Here is a 21,059-nt window from a genome sequence, read left to right on the forward strand (position 1 = left end):
AAGTGTTCGCCTTATAGGTTGGCCTTGTCCTGCAGCGTTGTTTGTGTGCCTGGGCATGTAAGTAGTGGTATAGTGTGTGATAAGTACTCTCCTTTAAATTTTCTTACCTGGTCTCACATTCATTTGATGTGAGTGTACTTTTATGGAAGTTGTGTATTTTTGCTATGATAACTTCTCTGCCTTCAACGAACAAATCGTGCTTTGGCTTTGGCCTGTTGGAAATTCAAAAGGTTGTTAAAAGTGGGGTACCTCCGTTCTGTTCCCCAGGCCTTAGCTTGCTCTTTTTTTGGCTTCAGTACACTCGTTTCTCCACCGGGGATTTAGCTTTTTGCGCACAATACGAGATGACTGGGGTGTCGCCTTTCTGCCGCTGAGATTGTGGCCTCAGTGATTTTTTGTTAGGCTCATCAATGCTTAGTTCTGGCGTTAAGACCACTTCCAGTTTCACATTCTCCATAAAAACTGGCCATCAGCGAGCTCTAATTTCCACCGGTGTGGCCTATGGCCTAAAGTTGGCAGCGGTGATATCAGTTTCATGACTGCGGGTAAGGGATCACGCCATATGACGTGTCGAGGGCTCCCAATTTAAGATCATTAAAAAGAGATTGTAAGAAAAAGGTAAATCTAAACAACTAAAAGGGCGGGAAGCCGGTGAAAAGTAGGTCGGTGCACCTCAATTTAAAAGGCAGATATTGTTTGACAGAAAAAATCTTTAATTTGCTGCCCTCTTTCTTAATTTTCGACTTGTGGCTCCGGTAATTGATCTGTTAAATTTTCTAACTGTTTAGTAGTAAAATGGGTGTGTGGTGGAATATGCAGTGAGCAAATGGGTGACGGTTTTGTAAGATATAATGGTGACGGCTACGGCATCGAAAGATGTGTTCAATTGCAGATTTCGCGTAGGAGTGCTGCCCCGCATGACTATAGCGACGCCTCCAGACAAGCGGCTGGAACATTTGCGGTCCCTTTAAACAAAGCTGAAACCTTCAAAGATTTCACTGTTCTTAGACCCTGTGCTTGTTTCGTGAAGGCACAACATTGGCAAGAACTGATTTATTATGTCTTTTATGTCACCTAAATTATCTATCAGACCTCTACAGTTCGAATGGATGACGAAATCCATTGTCAAGCAAATAAAACTGTTTACTTATATGTGTACGTGCTAAAAGGTGATAGGTGACATGTAATAAGAGCATAGCTAGTCTAAACAAGGGCGGTAGCCGTTCAGGTTACCTGGTCCTTTCTTGGCGCAGTTACAAGAAGTTTGTTTTTTCCAATACGCTTCAGGGAGCGCTGGTCCTTTGGCGTCGACGACACCGTGTTTTTTGGATGTACCTTCATAGCCTTCTCTGAGGCGCTGGAGGATCAAGCACTATGCCTTGAGACGCGAATCTCAGGCCTCGAAGTTCCACAAGTCTTGGGCCCTGCGACACAGCAGTCTGTGGACCCGGCTTGGACGATGACGGAGAAGCACTGGCCGCTGCCACCAAGGGGGATGATTGAGGTACTACGGGACCACTGGCTGTGACCCCTGTAAATCCCTGGAACCAATGTGGCCCTACCCTCTGCCGCGCCAAACTGGCATAGCTCGTTTGAGGTAAGGTAAAGAGTCTCTTCCTTGCTTCATAGAAAGAGATTTTCTCTTTACCCGTGAGTGCAAATATTTTTTCTCTTCCCTTCAGAAGCGACAAGATTGCGAATAAGCAGCATGATCTTCTTTGCAGTTCGCTCAATGTGGAGAAACATTACAGTTGTCCGAGGGGTGATCATTGCCACTACATGTCGCGCCTGCTGCTTCACCTCTACATGACCTTGACGAATGCCCGAACCTTTGGCATTGGAAGCACCGTCTTGTGTTCAGCATGTATGGCCTAACGTTGATCTTTACATACCCTGCTTCGAGTGTAATGGGAAGATTTCTGGTATGAAATACAAGTATCACATGTTTGGTCGGGATTTCTTCGTCGTTTTTAATGATTGTTATTCTCGGGACATTGATTACGTTTTGCTCTTGGAAACCCTCGAAGAGTTCTTTGTTGCTTAAGATAAGGGAACGTTCTTCAAAGATGACGCACCTGCTTGTATTTATTGCTCGGTGTGGTGAGATTGTTACTTCGATGTCACTAATGCTGCTGAGATCGAATAACTTTTCCAATGGCTCCTTGTTTTTAAGTTCCAGGAGAGCGTCTCTGCTTGTCATTTTAGAGGCTTTGCAGTTTTCTCCGACTTTTTCTTTGAGGCATTTTGCCACCGAGAAAGGGAAGAGTTGTAACATCGGGGTGGTTCCTTCAATGTGCAAGAAATGAAAAACGTACGAATGTTCCTGCATTTCCTGGGAATGTGAATTCTACAGGTACTTCGGTGCAATCTCTTTTCATAGGCCGATGTGGTAGGCAGGCGAAAGCAACTGCTATAACATGGTTTCCACTTTCAGCGGTGGTGGTAGCCACCCACCACCAAGCCCACCAAGGGGACGTTACAGGTTCCGAGAAACCAGCAGACGCCAGTTATGCACCACCACTATAACGTAATGTATATACTCAACACTGGACATACTACACACGGTTAACCCTTGCCGTCAGGAAATTCGGAAGTAAGAAGAATTGAAAAGAAGACAGGAAAGCTGAAAACCGTACACAGAAAGACTAAGATTAAAGAGGAGGACAGGAAAAGGCGACTGCCGATTTCCTCCACGTTGGTCAGTCTGGAGGTGCCGTCTATGTGAAGCAGAGGCCAAAAAGGTGTGTTTCCTCCACCAGGGGGTTTTAAAGGTCCAAACACCCGACATCGCCTCAAGCCCCTGGATCCCCCTTTTCCGAACACGACGAAGCCGCACACGGCTACACGCGGGAAGGTACAACCTTTTAAAAATTATGGAATTTTTACGTGCCAAGGTCCAACCTTCATGTGCTCGGGTACGTGGTGTCGCAACACACCAAACGCCTGCTGACGCAGACGCCCCTGCGGGGCATTCTCTTTCGAGATTTAACAATGAGATACGTAAGGTCGTGAAGGAAGGATAATTCAATGTCAAGTATCACATTTAAAAACATGTGCTCCGAATTCAGACGTACGCGCTTTCCATGGAGTTCGATAGTGTGCCCTGGCACGAGTCCTCTCTTTCTTGTAAAAAGGACATAGAAGCTAGTCTGAGGATTTAAACTAAACCCATCTTCATGAGCCCATTTGGACAAGCTGAACGTGTCCGTTGCACACTGCGAGGTAACACAACTTTAATCCGATTTGCACATCATCGACAAGTGGAGAATAAAACATACTTTGCGAAATTTATGAACGCAAAAAGTTCATTTTATAATGAACAGGGTGCAGCTAATTGCACCACCCTGCGGCGCCCCAGCTTCCTGGATAAAGGAGCTTGATAAAGCATAACAAGTCCGAACAATGAAAGTGTGGTTTGTCAAGTAATGTTCAATAACGTTTAACATGTTCCCTCGGATTCCTGACAGATCCCGCGAAATTCCGTAGCGCCACATGGTGTCGTATGCGTTTGCCATGTGAAAAACCAACAAAAAATACTATTGATCCCCCAATCCGTCACGAATGACTGCCTCGAAGCGTACGAGGCGGTCTCTTGTCGACCGTCCTTCGCTCAAACCCCATTGATGTGGGTGGGGCAACTTCTAGCAGTCGAAAAAGTGCAACGGACGATGAATAATCATCTTTTCAAACGGCTTACGCAAGCAGCTGGCCAGTGCTATTGGGCGGTGACTTGAAGCCAAGGATGCGTCTTTGCCCTTCATGAAAATGGCGACCACGATAGCTTCCTTCCATTTAGCTGGAAAGTATCCGGGGCTCAGCATTTTGATAAAAAATAAACCAGCGTCATTTGCGTGTTCATTTGCAAGTATTTCAGCATGTCATACGTGATCCTGTCATATGCCGGTGCGGAGGTTTTCCACGCGTTCAAGGCAGCTTTCAGTTCGGCGATGTCAAAGGAAAAGTTATAAGGTTTGTTTTGTCTGCCTCTGTGGCCAAGTGCCTTAAGTTCTTCCATTTCTTAGTAATTAAGTAATAATTCGGAATAATGCACAAAACTAGATACACATTCGAAGTATTTCTCAAACGCATCAGTTTGGTCTTCTAGGCTGTTCCCTTTATCATTTACCAGGGGTAACGAATGGCTAGGCTGCCCCTTAAGAATTCGTAACGCCTTGTATACATTTGCCTCCAGGGTATACGCCCTAATTACTGAAAGGAACCTCTCCTAACTTGCCTTTGTAGCTTGTAGTCAGATCCGCCTTCCTTGCGATTTAATGTGTTTTAAAACGACCAGGTTTTCAGTTGTTGTCAATCGACGGAGCATGCCTCACGCTTTACTTTGTTTCTGCGTACCTGCTTACAGTCATCATCCCACCAAGGCACTCGTCTTTTCAACGGGCTTCCACTTGTTTGTTGGATGGATTTCCTCTGCGGCATCAATAATAAAAGCGATAAAACACCTTACTGCATGATGTATACTATATTCCATGATAAAATATCCTGATAAAAGGTGCATTCTTTAATTCGTTTCCAATCGGCAAAGGCTAGTTTTCAACTAGGGACATGCTGAAGGGAGTCACACTGGGTTACTAAATATTGAGTAACAATAATTTGGTCATTTCCGCAAAAATTTTTGATCAACTTGCTTTCTCAATCTGAAAAAAGAAAAGCAGACTAAATCGCCACGTCTATTGATGAATATAAATTTTGATGAAGATAATATCACGGCAATCGTCTTTCGAGCGAGCGGCCACTTGTTTGTGGAATCCATTTTTCTGCTGCTTGAATGAGAAGAACGGTAAAATAGATCACTGCGTCGTGTTATGATGACACAATACGTTGGCTTCTGCTTATCGAATGCGAGTGCACCTGAGTGTGAATCGGCTTCTGTAGTCGCGTCCTGAGTCTCCCCACATCGTGTTGTGGGCGTTAAAACGTCCCACGAGTATGTGGGCCTCGGGAAGCTGATCAATTGCCTTACATAAGTTTTTTTTTTTTTTTTTTTTTTTTACGAGACGGTGGGTCGGATGCATGTAAACGAGACATACAGTGAACAAGTTATTTGAAAAAATTGCTCGAAATGACACTGCTCCAAGGGGCACGTGAAGGGCGACATGTCGACAAGATACAGACTTGTCGGCAACTATTGCTACACAGCCGGAGGCATTAGCCTCATTGCGGTTCTTTAGGACGATGGTGCAATTACGAAGAAAGTTAGTGCTCGTATGTTCCAGGTGTGTCTCTTGAGCATAAAATAACTTTGGATTATGTTTGTGTAGGAGTTCTCTAATTCCGTCCAGGTTATGAAGTCCTATGAAATTTCACTGTAGTATTTGTGACTGCATTATGATAAACGTGTTTTGTGCTGTGTGCTTAAGGAACGGAAGATTAGTTCACGGGGCGCGTTCCAGGCGCCGTGACGCGGGGTTTCCTTTTTTTTTTTTGAGCGATCGCCACAATCTCACCGCTCCTTAAGCGATGGCGGCGCCGTTTTACCTGCTGTATGCATCACCTCTTGCGAGCGCTGCGTTTGACGTGAAGGCCTTAACGCGTCAGACGAGAGCTTTGCGGAATCGAGCCGGGAGGTTCATGGCCTCATATGCTGCGGTTGCAGAACAGCGCTAGCTGCAGCAGCCAGGGGGTGAGGGAGAGAATGGATGGCGTCAACACAGGCTCACTGCGTGTGGGCGGGACAGATTCCGGGATGCATCTTAGAACCGCCCCCTGACGCCCAACTTCGGCAAAGGTTTTCTCAGGCAAGTATGACACCCACCTGCGTGCATTGCTGAAAGTAATATTTTCCTTTATTTTAATTATCACTATTTCCGTTTCTTCTTTCCAGGATGGGTACAACCGCGAGTAGGCGGCGTGCTTGCTATCACAGTTCACGCAGTGTACTGTGTTATCACGAGACATAAATGAGTGTTCATGAGCGCTGCATTTCCCACAAGCTTGGCAACTTCGGCACTGCTTTGAGCTGTGGCCGAATCGCTGGCATTTCAAACAACTGAGATGATTTGGCACGTATGCCCTGACAAGAAGTTTCACTCACTCGGCCTCGACGGACTCGGGCAGAACACTTGATCTGAAAGCGTGCAGCAGGTGCTCAGTCTGGATTTTTCTGCCATTGCACCTCAGCTTAATCCATGTAAAATACGCTATTGCGTCATGAATACTAAAATCTTTCATGAAGTGTTGCGTTAAGTAGGATGACTCTTTAAAACTTTCCAGACTGCCGCTATTTTTTTTCTAGCGGGGGGCTTGAAGTGATCTGTCATGCTCCTGCGTCAACGCAAACGTTACAGGAAAGTGGTCGCACCGATATGAATTCTTAACGATATTTTATTCAAGGAAAGACACACTATCGCATAAATTCTAGTTATATATTACAGAAATACATTGTGCGCTTACACCAGTATAGCATTGGATTAAATGTTTCAAAAAAGAAATTCTATAACCGGGACCTGCTAAAAGTACTCCGCAAAAACCGCAAAAAATTCTGGAACTAACTTTCGCTGAAAAACAGAGCACTCACAAAGACTCCTGATGGATTCCCCTTTCAAATTGAATTTTAATTTATTGTTATCATTTTCTACTTTTGTTCTGTTTTTACTCTGGAAACGTCGCTTTTTTCAATCTCCCTACGTGATTAGAGTTTTCTCCAAATGGATCCTGTACTAATTACCGCCGAAGGAAACATAAAACTAATTAATGAGCTCAAGGTATCCGGTGCCCCTGGTCCCAATAATATGCCATTAAAGTATTCAAGAGTATTAGACTGGTTTCAAGCAAACTTTTACAAATCAGTTTTACCCTATCAATTTCTGATAGTTATGTTCCTAAGTACTGGAAAATCAGTAAAACTTGAGAATACTGCGGGAATGTGGCACGTATCCCCTTAGATAAATTTTCATTTACTCGTCCTCGATAGACTCGGGCAGAATACTGGAGCTACCAAATCCCATACTCGATCTTTTGTGCTATCCACTATTGAAGATTGGAACAAACTTCCTGAGTCTATTGTAAATGAAAGAAATCCTTCAAAAATCTAAGATACCTTTTTTATACCTGAATGTTTTGCTGTGCTTCTAGTATTTCCCTCAGGAAGGAAGGGACAATTTTATTGAATCACCTGTCACTGAATATCAGGAGAGAAATCTCTCCCCCGTGGCCACTTAACGATATCTTTTCTGCATGTGGTTCTTCTTATATTAGTTGGTCTTTTAATTCGTTTTTTTTTTCTTGTTCACTGTTGTCATTTACATCATATCACGCACTGTAATGTTTCCTGCTGCCATCCCCCCTTATGTTATGCCCCCTCGGGGTCCTAAAGGGATACTTCGTTATTATTATTGCTGCTGTTGTTGTTGCTGTTGTTGTGGAGGCACTGCCAGTCGCTAAATGCATCGCAGTAAATAATTTGTTGTAAATACTGTAATAGGTGGGCTCTTTTTATTAATGATACAGGCACCGGAGTTTACCAGGAAGCTTCCTAGACACCTGGGATCACACCAGGAGCCTCCCCACAAAGCGCGATAGGAATTAAATATATAGATCCGGGAGCTTACAAACCAGCTTACAGAATTCGGCTTTGCAAAACTGGGGCCCTATAACGTAAAACTATGTCAATATGTTTTTATTACAATCTCCTGGCGTCAAATTTGCGTAACCGCCGACGTAAGCATCGGGCAGTCATCCGCACGGTTGTCTGAACAGAGCAATGAAACGCTCTCCTCGTTCATAGGAGGTTACTTTTGTTTGCTTGAAAAACGAATAACATTTCCCACACTGATTGGCTTGTCGTATGTAATTGGCTCACAAGAAGCGAGGAAAGCGCTCAAGTGGAGAGGGATTCGATGGGGCAGAGCCAGTGCACCGAAAATAAATAACTGGATGAATAGGGTGGTGTCGGCGTCTGCGATTGGTCTGCTTTCCCTTACTGAGCTTGCGGTGGCTGGTGAAATATCGCGGCGGCATACAACGGAAGCTTAGGAATGACGCTAAAATGAAATCCTCAGCAAGAACAGTTCGCCGAATGACGTCGTAAACGTCCCGAAATTGCTCGAAAACGTTACACGGCCACGCAAGAAGTTTTATTATACGCAAATAAACCCATGCTCTCCGGCAGGTGCGAGTAGCCAGCGCCTGAGCGATCGGCGGCAGCCATCTTTTATTCCTTTCGGAACGGGGCAGCCTGCGGCTATTCTAAAGAAAATTCATTTTTGTTTGGCATATTAATGCATCTTTTTTACGAACACGTCACTTTGATGCGGTGAGTTTTCGCGGTCTTGTGATGTCGCGTGACAGGCAGGTGAAGTGGGTGCAGCCCGAAAACTTTTGACCAATAGCCGGGGCTAATTGCGAAAAGGCGTCGAATCAGAAATAACTGTTTTTCTTTTTTCTGTCAAATCATGCATAATCAGTGTGTACACATCATAGCAGATGGGGATGTATCGCGGTACTTGTGACGTCGCCTGACAGACACGTAAAGTGGTGGTGGTCCAAAAAAGTGTTTGACCAATCGCGGTGGGCTGATAGCAGAAATGGAATAGAAAAATTTGGAATAGTTTTACGTTAAAGAGCGCCTGGTAATAAAATGGTATGTAATTACAACATATTTTTATTTATTTGAGAAGGAGACTTGCTCACATAGACACAGCCTCGAGACACCCTCGAGTACAGCCATTTGCATCGTCCGATGCAAATGCGTCGTAACAGTCTTTTCGGAAGATAGCATACTGTAAGAGGAAATTTGTTTGTGTGTGTTTTAAATGCGTCTCGTGAACACACAGCACTTTTCTATTATACTTACGGAATAGTTTGTTATATCGTTGAGATTATGGAGACGTCCTCTCACATATCATTGCTAGATTTGTGTGTTCATTTTGGTAATGTGTGTGATGCTGCGCGTTCAAGAATAGAAAATTAGCTTACGCAGCCCTTTCCGAGCGCCATGATGCGTAGTTTGCCTTTTCACGGCGAAGCTGCCTATGCCAACACTTCGGAAAAATTGTGGCGGCGAAGAAAACTGCCTTGCGGCAAAGCCAACTTTCTCGCGAATGATCTGCAGCTCTCAATCTAATGTAGCTACCTTGGGAAAAATTATACTGAAATAGACTGGTACCACGATTCTGTCTTTATGTTGAGGTTAATTTACTCATCACAATCAGTTACTTCATAAAGAACTTGTGAACGTTAAAAACTTGCCGTTTACTATCAATACATCGCATCTACGGAGATAGTTTAGTTAAAGAAAACGGCTTAAGCTCTTGTTTTAGCGAAACTATCCCGAGAGAAATTACACGAAAATCAGTCACTAAAGCAACTCTAGCATTACGCCAGGTTTTGTTTCATTTGCGCAGTTACGTAGTTCACCGGGAAGCAGTAAATATTGTGGAATTCCCGTTTGCTCTCGATACAGGGGCTTCTGTGGGAGGGAGACGGACAGCCCCATGTTTAGAATAAAACTCTAGTCCTTCCAAGTTTCATTCAGCTAATTAACTAGAAGGCATGTTGACTCGCAAACAACAAACAAACGTGTTTTGTTTCGTGCATTCTTTTCCACTGCGTCCCTGACAACGCATCTCCTCGTTCGTGTCGACACTTGGTTTAACGGTCACCTGCGTCTAAACGGCGGTACGTCACAGCCGCGTCGACAACAGCTGCGCCTTTAGAGCGGCGTCGTAAAGCAATAAAGCGCTTAGCCTTCAAGTACCTAATATGCAGGATGAATGTTAGTTTGGAGACAAATACAATGCCCCAGAAACTTCTTTTTGGCACTTACAGGTAGTCTGCTACCAGAGAGCTCAGTAGCAGGGTATAGTACTATTCCTGGCTTATTCGTGAAAATAAGTCATGTACTTTCTTCTGCGCTCAATCTAAAACCGTTTTCATCAGCCCATCATGCCACGGTGTTTAAGACATGCTGGACATGTCGTTCCCTGACAGAAAGGTTGCACGATTTAAATAGAATCTGCACATCATCTACACATACAAAGTAAAACATTGTTCTACTTAAGAATTCATTTTCACAATAAGCAGTGTGCAGCTTAGCACACCCCCTTACGGAACTCCAGTTTCCTGGGTGAAAGACCTCGACACGTCATAGCACACCCTTACACAAAAGGCGCGGCTAGAAAGGTAACTTTCGATGTCAGTCAACATACTGCCGCGGACACCTATATCGGAAAGGTCTCGGATAATACCGAAGAGCTACGTGGTGTCATATGCTTTCTCCAAATAAAAAAAATACGGAGAGAAAAAAAAAATGATTTTGTGTTGAGGCATGCCTCTTTGCCTCACTGCGGACAAGGTGGTCTGCAGTAAACCTACCTTCTCTGAAACCACACTGGTAAGGATCCAGTAGTTCGTTCCTCTCAAGGAGACTAGGCGCCGGTTTACCATCTTTTCAAAGAACTTGCACAGACAGCTTGTCAAAGTGATCGGTCTGTAGCTACTAGGTAAGGAGGGTTCCTTGCCTTGTAAGGGATTATAGCGTCTTTCCAAGAAGGTGGAAGATACCCAGCAGCCCACATGACACTAAGAAGTAAGACGAATCAAATCTCGTCGCGTTTGGTGACAACCGAGTTCCTGTAGGACCTCATCGTTCACACCAGTGGTGGCATCACATCCCGACTTGGTAGACTTCAGTGAAAGACAGCTCCTAGAAGGCTGGAAGAAACATCATGTAGTGAAGGTATAGAGACTAAAAACCAGAAGTGACGACAATCAAAACCCAACAAAAGCTCTCATTGATACATTTTCCACAAGTGCATTACCCAAGCCCATTGAGTCGGGCTACACCAAACTCCGCGTTCTCCAGTATGTACGCAATACCTGACGGTGCTTTAAATGTCAACGGTCTGACATTGCTCACAGTCGTGCTGTGGCCGCTTCACCTAGGCCAATTACGCTTCTAAAGACACCCCGCAGATAATTGCAATGAAACACCCCACTTCGCAAAATGTGGTGATGTGCACCCAGCTTACTCAGGGCGCAGCATATACAGCCTATAATTGAGCCATCGGGCTTTCATGGTATTGTCCTTCATGGAAACAAGACAAAGAAGTGATTAACCTCAACGAGAGAACATCTTGTTTCTGGAAGCGTGAAGGCACGTTTCAGTTCTTCTGCGTTTTAATCCGGCGGCGTGTAAGGGGGCAACACCGCAACAGACTCCTAGTATCGGTCCGGCCCACAAAGAGTGTGGCTCCACGTTTGCCACCAACCCCCTTATGGAAAGGTAGCCAGCGCTGATTCGCCGTCTCTGAGGCAGGGCCCATCGAGCCCTGGAATACTCGGCTCGAAGGTTTCGTACGAACCCTTGAGGCGACGCTTTCACGTCGAACACACCGCTCACAAGAACCGCAAGAGGCAATGAACGTTACTCCTACTCAGATGGCGTAGGCAGCGCTGAAGGACCTCCACGAGTCTCAGGGCCGCAGCAACTCAATACTCCTCAATAACTCCTCTAACTCCTCAATACGGCGCCCAAAAAAGGTCACGTAAGCTAAGCAATTTTAGCGTCCTTCTCCTAGGCACAATATACAGATTTCTTTCTTAATATGGATAATAAGCTATCGCATACAGCCTCATGGGTCTTCTCCAGAACCATCATGACGTTAAAAACTCCCGCATAGGTTTAATCCAATGCTCCTGTGCATTGAGGAGACACACTTTCAATCTACACAAACAAACTTTCTGCGGCAATATGCCACTGTCCGCAAAGACCGTGATGGCGCTGTTACGTCATCCAGTGGTGTAGCAATAGTTTCAAATAAGTGTGTAACTTGTCAAGACCTTGCCCTTCAGACACCCCTTGACGCTCTTTCAGTAGGGGCAATTCTTTTAAATCAGCTGGTAGCCATGCGCTACGCATATATACGGCCGAATTATCATCTCCGGAAAACAAACTTCTATAAGATAGTTGATCTGCTTCTGGAAACCTAGATACTTGCGGCTGATTTTGACCTCCTCCGCACGATGTGGGGAGACACGCGATGCAACGCTTAAAATCAAATCATAGAAAGCAGCCTTGTAAAATCCGATGCGCGCCTCTTAAAAAAGAAGGAACCAAATTATTACTATATTTGTCATAACTGACATTCATCAATAGAACTGTCGATTGGCTTTTCTTTTCCCTCTCTCAGAACGGAATGCCACTGAAGATACGATTGGCAGTGACCGCTTTCCAGTAGCTCTAAATTTAGTAACACAGCATAACTGTCCTCCGCATGCCCCTCGGCGGAAACTAGCCTCCCCCAATTGGAAACTATTTACAATATCAGCGTATATACAGCTAGATTTTATCAGCGCATATACCATAGACGACAAAGTAGCGTATTTACCTGCCTTTATTATAGACGCAGTAGACAAATCTATTCCTAAATCAAAGGGCGCCTAATTTAAAGAAGGGTTTTCTGATGCAATAATGACTGCAAGCAGGCTTGGAAGAAACAATATAAAACCTGGGGCCCACTGCGTCGATTTACGACTGCAGGAAATCTTGTTACGTTGAAAAAGGTGAAGTCACAATTAAGCCGGATGCCGACATAAAACAAGAGGGTAAGCTGGGATAGGTTTCCTTCAAGCGGAAACTATTGAACTCGCGAGACGAAACAACTATGAATTGGTTTAAAAAGCCTTACTGAGTAGCAAATTGAGCCTTTACCCTGGTGAATGAAATACATAGGAAGACAAGGCCGGCGTTCTTGGCGAACACTTCGATCGAGTATGCATTTAAGTTCATTATTCCGAGGCATTCCTAAAACACAAAGAAAAAGCAGAACTCAAGGCAATCGACTGCGAATGACGACACAATGAACCTCATAACCTCTATCTGAACATTGCTGTGGTGAGATCTTCCAGTACTGCTTTTAGCTGTGTCTCCGGACCTGAAATATTTATGTACGACATGACTTCGTAGCATCACAACGATACTAAAATAACGCTACGCACCCTTTAGAATGCTATATTGCTGCTGCCGATCTTCCATCTAGATGGAAAGAGTCGATTTTTCCTCCTATTTTAAAACAGGGAACACCGCTCCGCTGTGACATTATCGCCTGATTGAGCTCACGACTTGCCTTTGTGGGTTATTCGAAAAAAATGATTACTCATCGTATCTTACATTTCCTTGAACAGACTGATCTACATCAATGCAGTTTCAGGGAGGGGCGCTGTACAATCAAACATCTCGTGCCCACCGAAACAAACATTGGTGATGCGTACACAAATGAACAAATAAATACTAATTCTAATCCTTTTTGCTCTATATGGAAAAGGCATACGACACAACGTGGCGTTACGTAATCCTGCGAGACCTGTGGCTATGGGCATCAGAGGGAACATGGCACCTGTTTGAGGAAGCTACCGGCGCTACAGTGCTTTCCTAATAAAAATGAGCAGTGCGCTGTGCCCTCCATTCATACGGAAAACTGGGGTACCTTAAGGAGTTGTGCTCATCTGTACGCTCTTTATAGTTAAGATGAATTCACTCAGAACATCATTGCCTTCAGCCATAATTTATTCCGTGTACGTCGACGACGTATATGTTGGTTACAAATCCGTTACAGTGCCACAGCAACAGGTTCACTCAGCCTTGAACTAAATGGGTCAATAAAAATTACTCTAAATAAATCCTCATTAACGCTCGTGTGCTCTATTCGAACGAAAAAAGAAGGACTGGCGGTCGATCCTGAAGTGAAGCTACACAAACAGCACATACAAATTACCAAAAACACAAATTTTTAGGCACCGTTGCATACCATCAACCAACTTTTATTCCCCACATGAAGCATGTCAAGCGTAAATGTTCTAACGTGATAAACATAGGAAACGTTTTGTCGCACACCACACGTGGCAGAAACAGGAGGTGTTTCTGAATCTTATACAAAAGCCTCATTTGGTCACGCATAGACTACGGTGCGGTAGTGTATCACTCTGCTGCACCCATTGGTCTAAAGATGCTGGATATTGCACACCAATTAGGCATCCCCCTTGCGACTGGAGCCTTAAGGATAAGGCCTGTGGAAAGTCTTTAAGTAGAGTAAAACGAGTGGTCACTCGAATTTGAACGATCATACTTCCGTTCCAGATATTTTCAGTAAGTAAACTCGAACTGCCAATATACTTTGTTGCAACATACTTTGAGCAACATACTTTGTTCCTCCATCATGAATAAAGTCAAATGTTCAACACTTTTTCGTGACCGAGCTGAAGCAAAGGAGCCGTTCTCACTGCGGGTGAGGGAACTCACTGAAGAACAGAGTGTTACCTTGAGCATCGTGTAATGCCTCCGGCAAAGCTGTTTTCGTCATGGCAATGGCACATTAAAATTTGGCACATCGTTTGCTGAGATCACGAAGCATGCTTCGGAAATGTACGTCCCCGAGTGGATTATCGTGATCTTCAATCAAAATACTCAAGCCCGGTATTTTACCCCGAATCATCAAAGTTAGATGCTGGCATGCCTTACGCTGCTGTCAGTCCGCTCTTTTCTGAATCCCATGTCCAGCACATACAAACAAGTATATTTACTGCTGAGGCCTATGCACTCCTGATTGCAGTGAAACATATCTGGAAAATAAATCTTCAAAAAAGAGTTACATTTACTGACTCTTCAAGCACCATAATATCACCAAAGTCATTCCGTAAACGGAAATAATCTTGTCATTGATCTCTATTCAATACTGTGGATATCATTTGCTTCTAATAAGCGTGTCGCAATATTGTGGGCACCTGGTCAGAGAGTTATTGAGGGTAGCGTACTTGCAGATGAAGCTGCATCTTCTCTAGCAAGAAAGGACTCGTCGCCTATATATCTCTCTCTGATGAATTTGAAGCCTTTCCTGCGGAAAAGCCCCAGGAGCTATTATCAGTTCTTATGGGACACTGAAACACTTGAACACCCCCATGTCATTAGGCCACACCTACGGAATTGCTCAGCCGTTACGAAAATACGACGTGCTCAGGTCATCTTCTGCCGCCTTAGAATTGGCGACACGTAAGGCACACACTCTCACCTGTTGACTGGCTATAAGTCTCATATAAAATAAACTCTAAAGAGTCTAAACATTCACCGTCAACATCAGCGCTAATTATCGTCAATCAAAGCAAACAGTACACAAAGCATCGCTCACGTCGATTCCCGCAGCACCTGGGATGCACCTATTATTTTACTCAATTTATCCAGCAAGCGCCGATGCTTCATCTAGTTAGTTATTCACAATTAAAACCACGTACAGCGCGAAAGACGACAGAAATTGCATTGTCTTCCAGCGCTGTTTAACGCCGTAGCGAAATCACATAAATATTTACATGAAGAGGCTTATACAGAAGATGAAAAGCGGACAGAAGAGGCGCCTTAACAGCAAGTCATTTGTACTAAGTACATCACCACCAGTAAAAAAACGTACATTGCTATCATAACCTCTTCAGATACATGACTTCACTAGAGGTCAACGGGGTAGAAGGGGAACTAACAAACTGCATTTTTCTCACGAAATCAGCTTCTTTGATTTCCCGTGTGAGCTGCCAGCTGCGTCTCGGCAAAATTTCAGCACGTTGAAAGAGAAGTACGCAGAAGCAATTTCGGCCGTAGGTGCCCAAATCTGCTTCCACAGTGTTATAACTATATTTTGGTGCTGCCGTAAGTGCCCGTATTAGCACCTGTCGGTTTGTCCAACATATTTACCACAGCTTCACAAGGAAATCTGGTAAACAACACTGCTGGCGTATGGCACAAAACGTATTCTGTATTTCGTAGAGCAAAGACTCCGGTGTGTTTAATGCACAACCGCACGTTTACAAAGTTTTGAATCATTTCTGGAGCTGAGCAAATTACAGAGATGCCGGCACACTGCTCAGTTTCTGCAGCCGATGGCAGACATCATGAACACACACGAGAGCACGGCAAAGCGGAGCCCTTCACCAGGCTGGCAGCGTAATTGAGCGGGCTCATAACGTTTGGTAGACTTAAGTAGCTGTTCTGTATTTGCAGAAATTACGGCCATTTGGTGTTCACCACAATATAGGCGACCAAACTGTTCTACGAAACTGTGGTGCGTCGCACGCGGCAACGATTTCCTTGCGGCAAAATTAATACCTCGTTTCACAAGCTTAGAGTGTGCCAAATTAAAATGCAGGAATGACTTTTTACTGCACGGTTCGAAGAAGCAGAACACATGTTTGCTCGAAAGGCACGGCCAGAGACCGGGAAAACGAACTGAATTGTTCCTAGAAAGTTCACGCGTCAGCTCGAGAAGCTGACGCACGAAAGTCTCTAAAATTGCATTCACAGGTGTGCACACTCTGGAATAGTATGCATAATTAAGCAGATATGCAGCTTTTGGAGCTGACGCACGAGCATTCTAAGAATCATTGATTATGTTTTCTGGATCTCTGGCTCTGCCTTTCGGGCAAATATGTGCGCTGCTTCTTCGAAACGACGAGTAGAAAATCACTGTTGCTCTTTAACTTGGCAAACTCTCTGCTTGCAAAAAGAGCTATTGTAAATTTAGCTGCAAGAAATAATGCCCGCATGCGATGCTACATTGTTTTGCAGCACAGTTTGGTCGCCTATCTTGTGCTGGATACCCTATATTCATAACTTCTGCCATAGCAGAACAGCTTCTTAACCGCACCAAACTTGATAATCCCGCTCACTCACGGTTCCAGCCTGATGAAGGGCGCCGGTTTGCAGTGCTCCCGTATTTTTACGATTTCTCCTATCGGCTGAAAACTGGGCAGTGTGCGAGCACCACTGTGCTTTTCTCAGCCCCCTAAAAGCTGCCGAAATTCCGTAAACGTGTGATTGTGCATTCACCACATTGGAGTGTTGGCTGTGCCCAGTACAACAGACGCCTCGTTCCATGCGCCACAGCTGTGGTTTACCAGATTTCCTGGCCATGCTTTGTTATACGTGTTGCAGAAATTGGATAGTGCAAATACGACCGCCTAAGGGAGCACCATAATAACGTTCATAAAACTGTGCAACGCCATTTGGGCAACCATTTTACTGAATTCGGCCGCGTGTCTCTCTTCAAACGCACTGAAGTTTTGCAGAGAGACAGCTATCAGCTCGTACGTGGAAATCAAAGAAGCTGATTCCATGAGAAAATAGGGAAGCTTATACGTTAGTTCCCCTTATATCGCGCTGCCACCTAGCGAAGTCTTGTAGGTAAACAGGTTGTGATAGTAACGTAGGTTTTTTTTGTTTTGTTTTGCAGATGACTGTGTGCTTAGTACGAACGACTTAGTGTTCAATCTTTCAGTCTTCATAGCAGAACGACACAAGATGGAATAGGGCTAAATATGCAGAAGGAGGTCCCGACGTTAGAAACCACAGACGTGACCTCCAAGGTTAATACACTAGAGTACTGATAAAGCGAACATATAATCATAAAAACGATTTCGAAATGTTACTCTTTACTAGGATAGCCTCAAGTACTGCAGTGAGTACCTAGAAAATAATCATGAAACATGCAGAGTTAACAAAGTTAGTGGACGGCTAGAGTTGCATAATGAAGGAAAACATTTTTAACTTCCACCTAAATAGATAACTATAGCCAACATTTCTTTCCATTTAGATGTGAGTGAATTGTCCAATGAAAAGTCTGAGAAAACAATGCTCATTTTTCGCATACTTTGCATGTGTTCTATGCAACAAAATTTTATTATGGATCAGAAATCTAGCTCTGTTGGGATTTGGTAACATGACGGTACGAAAAATGTCGATTATAAGCATGCTCTGAAAACCCTAAAAAGTAAAACACCCATACTGTAAGTATGTTGTTAAGAGATAGTAAGTTTGTTAAGCTGGATGGAAATAGCATGCGAGGGCATCAGTCGAGTAACGGAAGTAATAAGTCACACGGCTTGCTTTTCAAGTACCTTCGGATGCCAAATGTGAACTCAATATGAATTAACCCATCACGTAATACAGTTAAATGACTGCGCGTAAATGCATAACACGGCGCGTTAAGACTGTCTGTGCTAAAGCACTTTCTTGATTTTACCACTGCCCTTATTCCATTCGGCATCGTGACTGACATCGTGACCACCAGTCCCTATGTCTGTTGTTGTGCCCATAATGTTTTATAATTCACGAATCGCCATGCATTGGAGCCGTGTATCGTGACCGTAATTTTATTTTATATTCAATGTATAAGGACAATTGCACTCATTTGCCATGCTGATCAGAGAACACCAGGCACGCGCCACATTTACAAGCTCAGCAACACACCTGAAAAACGCCGCTTTTTCTAGCACACACTAACGCCCCAACGTTAGCATAATACTGGACGAAAGCCGCTCCTGTAAGCGCACGTGGAAACATAAGCATATATGCTCAAGGTATGACGCAAACGTCGGAGGTGGCTAAATAGTGAGAAATGCAAAAAACTTAACATACATGCATAACCGAAAAGAAACATCCCTAAAAATATATATTACTGACATCTTTGTATGCGTTTCTTCAATGATGAATGTGGTGCTTCGTGGCGCAAGGGCCAGGTATGGCCAAAGGGCGCCAGGTCCGTGGTGATGAGTTTCCAGTGTAGTTATGAGTTCTATGAAGTTGATTTGACGTGGCTGTAAAGGGGCCTTAAAAATAGTCGCTCTAAAGTGCGTAAAATATATCTGTAATAAGATTATGTCGATGACTATGACATGTTCTGTGAGCATTAAAATACATTGCTAAGGAATGATACAATAAACAAAATATGTTAGATGCTTAAATTGGCTAGAGCACTACGGCCACCTTGAGGGCCCTTGAAACACAAGGGCCCAGAGGCATGTGCTATGCGAAACAATTATCGCAGCAGCATCCTGCGGAACGAGGATGCTCTACGAATTTAATGGACTTACACCATGTAGGATTACATCATTTACGAAACCAATGACTGCCTTGGTGTTGATGGTGATGATGATGATGATATGTGGGGTTTTATGGCGCAAGGGCCACTCATGGCCAAAGAGCGCCAAGTAATGTTTTAATGGCGTCAGTGATGCAAATAATGATCAATGGCGTCGTGGTCGGCTATAACAATGGAACCTGGCTGTATAGGGGCCTAAAACAATTGTAAAACAAATATATATCTATTAAAGTTATCACAATGACTTTTCATATGTACTATGAATTTAAAAGATATGTTCTGATGGAAGGAGGGAATAAAATATGTAAATGCCAATAGCACTATTGCCTCAAGAGGCTCCTAAATGCAAGGGCCTGTAGGCACGTGCTCTACAAAGTGCTACTATCGAAGCAGCAGCGTCTCGTAAGATGCTGTGCTGCGAATCTCTTCGGCCTATAACTCGCAATGAATTAACATCTTGCAGAAAGTTAAAAACTGACTTTCTGTGAAAAAATGGGTAAGCACCAAGCAACATTGCAGGATGAAAAGGAATGTTCTGTCGGTAGGCTAGAGGGAAGTGTTTTTTTCCTTTCAGTTTCCATTTCTGTATACTCCAGCAAGACATGGAGGACGGTTAGTGTCTCGCCACATCTACAGCATATGGGAGGTTCGCTGCAGGTCAAGAGATAAGAGTGCGTGCCATACGTATGACCTATCCTGAGGCGGCTGAAAATGACCTCGATTCGCCTTATTTTCGTTATCGGTGGCAAATTTCCTAATTGTGGCTCGATCAAATGGAGTTTATCCGAGGTTTCGGTGTCCCACTTGTGTTGCCAATGCCTTCGAAGTTTTTTGCGCAAAAAAGACTTTAAGTCTGTGGCAGGGATACCTACGGAACAGTTGCCAGCTTTCGTTGCAATGGATGTGGCAATTTAATCAGCAAGCATGTTGCCTTTAATGCCTCTGTGCCCAGGTACCCAACATACTATGACGTGCTGATTAGATGTATATGGTGTGCATAGGAGCGAATAGAGCTCATTCAGTACAGGATTGTTGCGTTTCTGCAGTGACATTAGAGATTTTACAACACTAAGGGAGTCTGTGAGTATAATGGCCTTTTGCAATTTCATTTTCTTGGTATGTTTAACAGCTGTCAGTACAGCATATGGCTCAGCAGTGAATATGCTTGTTTTCGGGTGCAGGATTCTTCAAATGATGGGCCGACAGCTGCATAAGAAACGCCGGCATGCGACTTTGAGGCATCTGTCTAAACTTTTTGGCCAGTGTACTTCGACTGAAGTTCAAGAAAGTGCATTTCAATGTGTATCTGGGGAGCTTTCTTCGTTATTTCAACGAACGAAGTATCACACTCAATGAGCTGCCATTGCCACAGCGGACATAGCATACGGTACCCCAGTTTCCTGCGGTACCCCAGTTTCCTGCAGAAATGGTCTCGAGAGAATATTACCAATTCTGACACGGAATGTGCGATTTGATAAATAGTTTTCGATTACATTAAGCATTTTTCCGCGGATACCCAATTCTGATAAGTCACGTAGAATTCCATACCGCCATGTGGTGTCGCAAGCCTTTTCCGTGTCTAAGAATACAGAAAGAAAGAACTGTTTGTGTATGAAAGCGTCGCGAATATATGCTTCGATGCGAACGAGGTGGTCTGTAGTCGATCGGCCTTCTCTGAAACCACACTGATATGGGTCAAGGAGCTTGTTTGATTCAAGGAAATGTAAGAGCGTGTCATTAAACATTCTTTCAAAGAGTTTACATAGACAACTTGTGAGTTCTATTGGCCGGTAGCTTGCCACAGAAGACGGATCTTTACCTTGTTTCAAGACAGGAACTACAATCGCCTCTTCCCATGCCAATGGAATGTCTCCTGTTTCCCAGATATTGTTGAAAATAGACAATAGAGCCATCTGCTTGTCAGGGTGAAGATGTTTTATAATTATGTACATGACTCTGTCAGCTCCTGGTGCCGATTTCGTGCAGCCGTTCAAGGAAGCTCTGAACTCTGCAACGCTAAAAGGATGATTGTACGGTTCACTTCCGCTAGCTTTACGGTTCAGTGCCTTACTTTCAGCTATCTGTTTATGGCTGGAATGACTGCGAGTAGTTCGCAGAGCTAGAAACTCACTCGAAGTGTTCTACCAGAGAGTTCGCCTTACGCGAAAACTCCAGCGCTGGTTC

The sequence above is a fragment of the Dermacentor andersoni genome, chromosome 7, assembly GCF_023375885.2.
Source record: "Dermacentor andersoni chromosome 7, qqDerAnde1_hic_scaffold, whole genome shotgun sequence".
Taxonomy (NCBI): domain Eukaryota; kingdom Metazoa; phylum Arthropoda; class Arachnida; order Ixodida; family Ixodidae; genus Dermacentor; species Dermacentor andersoni.